Here is a 7,882-nt window from a genome sequence, read left to right as displayed (position 1 = left end):
ACAGGCGTGATGTGGTCATATTTTCTAGTTCTAGTAAGGACTCTTGCTGCGGCATTTTGAACTAACTGGAGCTTGTTTATGCACTTATTGGAACATCCAGACAGTAAGGCATTACAATAATCCAACCTGGAGGTAACGAAAGCATGGACTAGTTTTTCTGCATCATGCAATGACATTAAATTTCTTATCTTTGCAATATTTCTGAGATGAAAGAAAGCTATCCGGGTGATGTTATCAATGTGAGTTTCGAATGAAAGACTGGGGTCAATAATCACTCCGAGGTCTTTTACTGCTGCATGTGAAGAAACAGAAAGGCCATCCAGAGTTACTGTGTAATCAGAAAACTTGCTTCTAGCTGTATGTGGTCCTAGCACAAGTACTTCAGTCTTGTCAGAGTTAAGCAGAAGGAAATTTATAAGCATCCAGTGTCTAATGTCCTTAACACATTCCTCAATTTTATTAAGCTGGTGTCTCTCATCAGGTTTTGCAGAGACATACAACTGTGTGTCATCAGCATAACAGTGGAAACTAATACAATGTTTACGAATAATATCGCCCAGAGGTAACATATATAGAGAAAAAAGCAGTGGACCCAAGACAGAACCTTGTGGAACACCAAACTTTACCTCGGTACGTCTAGAAATATCACCATTTATATCGACATACTGATAACGATCAGTTAGATAAGACCTGAGCCAGGAGAGGGCCATTCCCTTAACTCCCACAACATTTTCTAGTCTATCCAGAAGAATGGAATGATCAATGGTATCAAATGCTGCACTAAGGTCAAGCAACACAAGTAGCGAGACACAGCCCTGATCAGACGCCAACAGTAGGTCGTTTACTACTTTAACCAGTGCTGTCTCTGTGCTATGATGAGGTCTAAATCCTGACTGATACATTTCATGGATGTTATTCCTATGTAAATATGAGCATAACTGCTGTGCCACAGCTTTTTCAAGGATCTTGGAGATAAAGGGGAGGTTTGATATTGGCCGATAATTGGACAGCTGACAGGGATCAAGGTCAGGTTTTTTTAATCAGGGGTTTGATAACTGCTAGTTTAAAGGATTTGGGTACATAGCCAATCGTAAGAGAAGAATTTATTATTTTTAGAAGCGGTTCAATTACTCCAGGCATTATCTGTTTGAATAGATGTGTCGGTAAGGGATCTAGTACGCAAGTTGAGGCTTTTGATGTAGAGATTAATGAGAGTAATTCAGTTTCTTTTAGGGGAGTAAAACATTCTAACTGATGATCTGATACAGTTATATTGTTAACTACAAGGTCACTTTCATTGTCTAACCTTAAATTAATAGTTTGAATTTTTTGTCGGATATTCTCAATTTTGTCATTAAAAAAATTCATGAAGTCGTTGCTACTACATACTGCAGGTGTGCATGTGTTGATAGTGGACTTATTCCTGGTTAATTTTGCTACAGTATTAAATAGGAATCTAGGATTATTTTTGTTATCTTCTATTAGGGAGGAGAGATATGTTGATCTCGCAGCACTAAGAGCTTTTTTATACTTCAGGAAGCTCTCCTTCCACGCCAATTTGAACACTACCAATTTTGTTTGACGCCATTTACGTTCCAATTTTCGAGTGGTCTGTTTTAATGTGCGAGTGTCATCATTATACCAGGGTGCTAATTTTTTGTCTCTGACCATTTTCCTTTTTAGAGGAGCTACATTATCTAAAGTATGGCGGAATGTTGACTCTAAGCATTCAGTTGCCTGATCGAGTTCTGCAGGGGCTGACAGTGACCCAATCAAAGTTGACAGCTCTGGGAGATCATTTATAAAGCTCTGTGCAGTAGTTGACGTGAAAGTACGTTTAATACAGTAGCGTGGTGAGGTGCATATATTATTACTCAGACATATTTTGAATGAGATGAGACAATGATCTGAGATAACTTCAGACTGTGGAAGTATGACTATATTGTCTACGTTTAATCTGAATGTTAGTATTAGATCAAGGGTGTGACCACCATTATGGGTCGGTCCTATGACATTCTGCTTAATCCCGACTGAATCTAAGATGGACACAAACGCTGTTTTTAAAGGGTCTTCTGGGTTATCAAAGTGAGTATTAAAATCTCCGACAACTAAAGCTTTGTCTAAGGAAATAACCAGATCTGAGATAAAATCTGCAAATTCAGAAAGAAACTCAGAATATGGCCCCGGGGGCCTGTAAATAATAAGCAATGGAATTAACTGGGTAGACTTATTTTTCGAGGCTACATACATTATATGAGTATGAAGAACTTCAAATGTATTAAATTTATAACCAGGTTTGTGTGTTACACCTAGATAATCGTTATAAATAACCGCGACGCCTCCTCCTCTGCCAGTTAGACGAGGCTGGTGTATATAACTGTATCCAGGAGGACTCGCTTCATTTAATGCTATATATTCATTTGGCTTAATCCATGTTTCTGTTAAACACAGTACATTAAACTCCTGATCAGTAATGAGTTCATTAACCATTAGCGCTTTAGATGTAAGAGATCTAATATTTAATAGCCCCACCTTTAGATCAAAGGTGCTGGCAGCAGCTGTACAGTCAGTCTGATCTAATTTTATATTGATTAGGTTACTGGAACAAACTCTCTGAAAATTTCTACCTTTTTGTTGAGCTGGGGAACAGACACAGTCTCGATGTAGTGGGCCCTGAGTGACGACTCTGTGCAGCTAGCAGACAGTCGGTTTAGCCTGTTCGTCTGCTCCCTGGCCTTGGCTCTGGATTGTCAGAAATTAACTAGGCCTGTTCTGAGACTATGACCTATGCTGCAGGAAATGAGAGCAGCACCTTCCCGAGTGGGATGGATACCGTCCCGCCCTAACAGGCCAGCAGTGCCCTCAAAATTAGCCCAATTATCTATAAAGCCCACATTGTTTTCAGAGCACCACCTGGACAGCCAGCAGTTCAGCGACCATAACCTGCTGTAAGCTACATCGCCACGCCGCATTGGGATGGGGCCAGAGCATACTACAGCATCGGACATCGCCTTCGCTAATTTAAACACCTCTACAAAGTTACTCTTAGTAACCTCAGACTGACGAAGGCGTATATCATTAGCTCCTGCATGGATAACTATCTTTGAGAACCTGTGCTTGCCTAGGACCCTAAGATTACCTGCTATGTCCGGCGCCCTGGCTCCCGGTATACACCTGACTAAAGCTGCTGGTGCCCCTAAAGGCTGAGCTAATTTCACGTGCCGTATGATAGAGTCCCCTATAACCAGAGCACTTTCAGGTTTCTCAGTGGGTGCATCACTAAGGAGAGCAAACCTGTTCGACACGTGACGCGGAGAGGAGTGGTGCTCCCGTGGGCGAGCCTCAGCGGTAGCTTTGGCTCTACGCTTATGCCGCCGAGCCGTCACCCATTCGCCCCGCTGTAAGGGCTCTAATGCCGGAGTTGGGGGATTGCTAACTCCACCTAGGGCGTCCAGACTTTCCCTAACAGAAACTACACTGTTCTCACGCTCACTAACCTGCTCTAAAGCCTGGACACGCGCTTCTAGCACTGAAATCTTCTCCGTCAGAGAGCTAACTAATCTGCACTTATCACAAGTAAAGCTAATAGAGCTATCGCTAGTGACGGAGGAAGAATGACTAAACATCCTGCTCTCAGCACACTGACCAGGCTGAAGGTGTGCCATGATGAAAAGATTCACGTACCTTAAATGAAGATCTGTTGATATTAAAGCAGATCAGATGGCCTCCGCTTGTGGACTTTACACAGGAGGAGAAAAAAAGAAAGCTTCCGGTCTCGGCGTTCTTCCGAAAAAAGAAAGAGAAAAAAACGGAAAAAAAAAAACGGAAAAAGGAAAGCGAAAGTGAAAAGTACAAAAATGAAAGCGACAGTATAATAAAAATGAAGACGATACTGGAAATTTATTTATAGAAAAAAAAGTTAAAAAAGGATTAGTAATTAACGCCGGCACTCGCGGGAAAAAGGACTCGGCGCGAACAACTCAGGAAACAGGAAGTGCGTTTATTATAATAACAAAATACAAGAAAAATCAACAAAGTGGAATGCGTGAACAATGAGCTCGTGCGTGTTACATGCAAAAAAAAAAACAAAAGGAAAGAAAAAAAAAGAAGCTCCCACAGGAAACGGGGAAAAAGTGGTTTTAAGGACATGGCGACACCGGGCCCAGGTGTCGCCAATTCCCGGGATGGTCTGCAGCCACGCCTACAAGGAACACACATACACACACACACAAAGCAAGACAAACACAGACAAGGCCAGCAGACCATCACAGCCTAAGGTAAAGCTCATGGTTATAATTCACTGATGGATTACTGAATAGAAAACCCAAAGTCAGGAGCACAAAAGTCCAGCCAAAAACTTAATCTGGATTGTTTATGCCCTGAATACTCCTGAACAAGGACTTGAAATGACAGTCATTATGTTGAAGAGAGACTATGTTTGAGAATCTGGGAGTGTGTTATGCTGCATATAAAGTAATTTTAAGATTCTTAATCTACAATTTTTTTTCAAAATATTAATGTGGCAGTGGGGGCATGGTCAAGCGGGTTTGTGAATGGAGAGTGAGGCCAGGGAAGGTGAGTGGCAAAGTGGAAGCATCTGTTGTTAATGTGCTGTTTGTGTGCAGTGAGAAGGAGGAGATAAAAGGGGAGAGCAGCAGTGTGAGGATCTCTTCCCCTAACTGATGTCCGTGCTGTGGCACAGATTGCATTTGTGTAACTGCTGAAAAGTGTGTTCTGGTTGATTTTGTGATTGTGAAATAAAACAAATGTGACTGTAATACCACCTGCCTGTTCCAGTGTCCACTGCATTAGGGAAAATCCTTACACTGTGCCAAAACCTGGGATGCTGGAAAAAGAGCCTTTGCTATGGACTCCTCACCATTCAGTGAGCTGATCCATGCCCTCGCCACCACCCAGCAGAACCAGCACCAGGCGCTGGTTGCTATGAGAACTGAGCAGGAGCTCCTCAATCCAATTGAGAATCTGTGGTCGGACTTGAAGATTGCTGTTCACCAGCAGGACCCATCCAACTTGAAAGAGCTGAAGCAATTTTGCCTTGAGGAATGGGCAAAAATCCCAGTGGCTAGATGTGGCAAGTTCATAGAGACTTATCCAAAGCAACTTGCAGCTATAATTGTCACAAAAGGTGGCTCTACAAAGCACTGACATTAGGGGGGTGAATTATTTTGTCCTATTTGTTGTTTGTTTCACAATAAAAAAAAATTCACATCTTCAAGGTTGTAGGCATGTTCTGTAAATGAAATAATGCAAACCCTCAAACAATCCATTTTAATTCCAGGTTGTGAGACAACAAAACCCAAAAAATGCCAAGGGGGTGAATACTTTTGCAAGGCAGTGTCACTGATGTCCGTGTTGTGGCACAGATTGCATTTATGTGACTGCTGAAAAGCATGTTCTGGTTGATTTTGTGATTGTGAAATAAAACGAACATGACCGTAATATGGCCTGCCTGTTCCAGTGTCCACTGCATTAGGGAAAATCCTTACAATTAAGTAGTCTATCAGCTGCAGGGTGATTTGTTATTGTCTCTCTCTCTCTCTCTCTCTCTCTCTCATGTCTGGTTAAGTGCTTTGTGCTCTTTTATTGTATGAATAGTGAATTACAGTGGTGCTTGAAAGTTTGTGAACCCTTTATCATTTTCTATATTTCTGCATAAATATGACCTAAAACATCATCAGATTTTCACACAAGTCTTAAAAGTAGATAAAGAGAACCCAGTTAAACAAATGAGACAAAAATATTATACTTGGTCATTTATTTATTGAGGAAAATGATCCAATATTACATACCTGTGAGTGGCAAAAGTATGTGAACCTTTGCTTTCAGTATCTGGTGTGACCCGCTTGTGCACCAATAACTGCAACGAAATGTTTCCAGTCACTGGTGATCAGTCCTGCACACTGGCTTGGAGGAATTTTAGCCCATTCTTCCATACAGAACAGTTTCAACTCTGGGATGTTGGTGGGTTTCCTCACATGAACTGCTCGCTTCAGGTCCTTCCACAACAATTCGATTGGATTAAGGACAGGACTTTGACTTGGCCATTCCAAAACATTAACTTTATTCTTCTTTAACCATTCTTTGGTAGAATGACTTGTGTACTTAGGGTCGTTGTCTTGCTGCATGACCCACCTTCTCTTGAGATTCAGTTCATGGACAGATGTCCTGACATTTTCCTTTAGAATTTGCTGGTATAATTCAGAATTCATTCTTCCATCAATGATGGCAAGCCATCCTGGCCCAGACACAGCAAAACAGGCCCAAACCATGATACTACCACCACCATGTTTCACAGATGGGATAAGGTTCTTATGCTGGAATGCAGTGTTTTCCTTTCTCCAAACATAACGCTTCTCATTTAAACCAAAAAGTTCTATTTTGGTCTCATCAGTCCAGAAAATGTTTTTTCCAATAGCCTTCGGGCTTCCATGTGATCTTTAGCATACTGCAGACGAGCAGCAGTGTTCTTCTTGGACAGCAGTGGCTTTCTCCTTGCAACCCTGCCATGCACACCATTGTTGTTCAGTGTTCTCCTGATGGTGGACTCATGAACATTGGCTACTGTTAATATGAAAAGGCCTTCAGTTGCTTAGAAGTTACCCTGGGGTCCTTTGTGACCTCGCCGCCTATTAGACGCCTTGCTCTTAGGCTACATCCACATGACAATGGCAATGAGATGTTATTTAAAAATATATCGCGTCCAAATGGGCAACGATCAGTAAAATATCAGGTCCATATGGCAACGCAACGCTTGCTGAAAACGATGCAATACACATGCCACACCTCTAGGGGCACTGTAAGACGGTCCCTTCGGAGACACCAGAACAATAGAAGTAGTAAGGACGCATGCGCATAAACTATTATGTGCGAGACTTCATATTAGCCACAAAGTCAGGAAAATCTGTTCGTAAAATTACATTACAATGACCAAATACAATGAAAAGTATTTTTCCAGTCTCACCTGTGAAAGGTAATCCCATGTGATCTCGTTTGGATGGTAAACCTGTTGGTACAGTTAAACGCAGCACATGAATGAGGCATCTTTATTCTCCGCTTTGCCCCATCCAATATGGCAGCGAGGATGACGTATGATTCTACGCGGAAGGCGGCGTCTTTAATGGTCCGGAATAAATTGAATGCTACACGTTGATTGATTAATTTGTTGTTCTACGCCCTTTTTGAGGAATGTATTGTAGGACTTAAACCAACATCTGAAGAGGTGAGATCGCTCCTTTTTTCCCCTATTTTTGCTGGCGGGATTGACTCTGCCCTAAGGGCTATTTTCTCTCTCTCTCTCTCTCTCTCTCTCTCTCTCACTTTGCACCATTACACAATAAATATTCACAGTGAAAACATTTTGTAAGCGCGTTTCATGAACCAAGTTATAGGATTTGTTGACAACTCGCATCGAGTTCGTTACACTTCTACCCGGCGTGAAGCACTCACAGTCATGTGGTTGTGACGTCATCGTAAACAAATCCATTCTACTCATCCAGACGACTTCGCAATGGCAACATTGCCAGATCTTTCCAGTCTGGAACCCGTTCTCAAAAAGATTGCGTTTTGGGCACCCAAAACGCCGGTGCCGTGTGGACGCCAGGCCTAAACGATAAGCAATTGTATTGGAGTCACCTGAATCCGTTGCCGTGTGGACAGGGCCTTGGAGTGATCTTTGTTGGTCGACCACCCCTGGGGAGGATAACAATGGTCTTGAATTTCCTCCATTTGTACACAATCTGTCTGACTGTGGATTGGTGGAGTCCAAACTCTTTACAGATGGTTTTGTAACCTTTTCCAGCCTGATGAGCATCAACAATGCTTTTTCTGAGGTCCTCAGAAATCTCCTTTGTTCGTGCCATGA

At 42.2% G+C, this 7,882-nt stretch overlaps 1 pseudogene; it reads left to right on the top strand.

Moving 5' to 3' along the window:
* Window positions 1-2,048: 2,048 nt before the first annotated feature.
* The window catches only part of LOC132891409 (thioredoxin domain-containing protein 6-like), a 148,295-nt pseudogene continuing 142,461 nt past the window's right edge, over window positions 2,049-7,882 (top strand).

This window comes from Neoarius graeffei, chromosome 9, assembly GCF_027579695.1.
Source record: "Neoarius graeffei isolate fNeoGra1 chromosome 9, fNeoGra1.pri, whole genome shotgun sequence".
Taxonomy (NCBI): Eukaryota; Metazoa; Chordata; class Actinopteri; order Siluriformes; family Ariidae; genus Neoarius; species Neoarius graeffei.
This window is presented reverse-complemented; position numbering and strand designations above follow the sequence as displayed.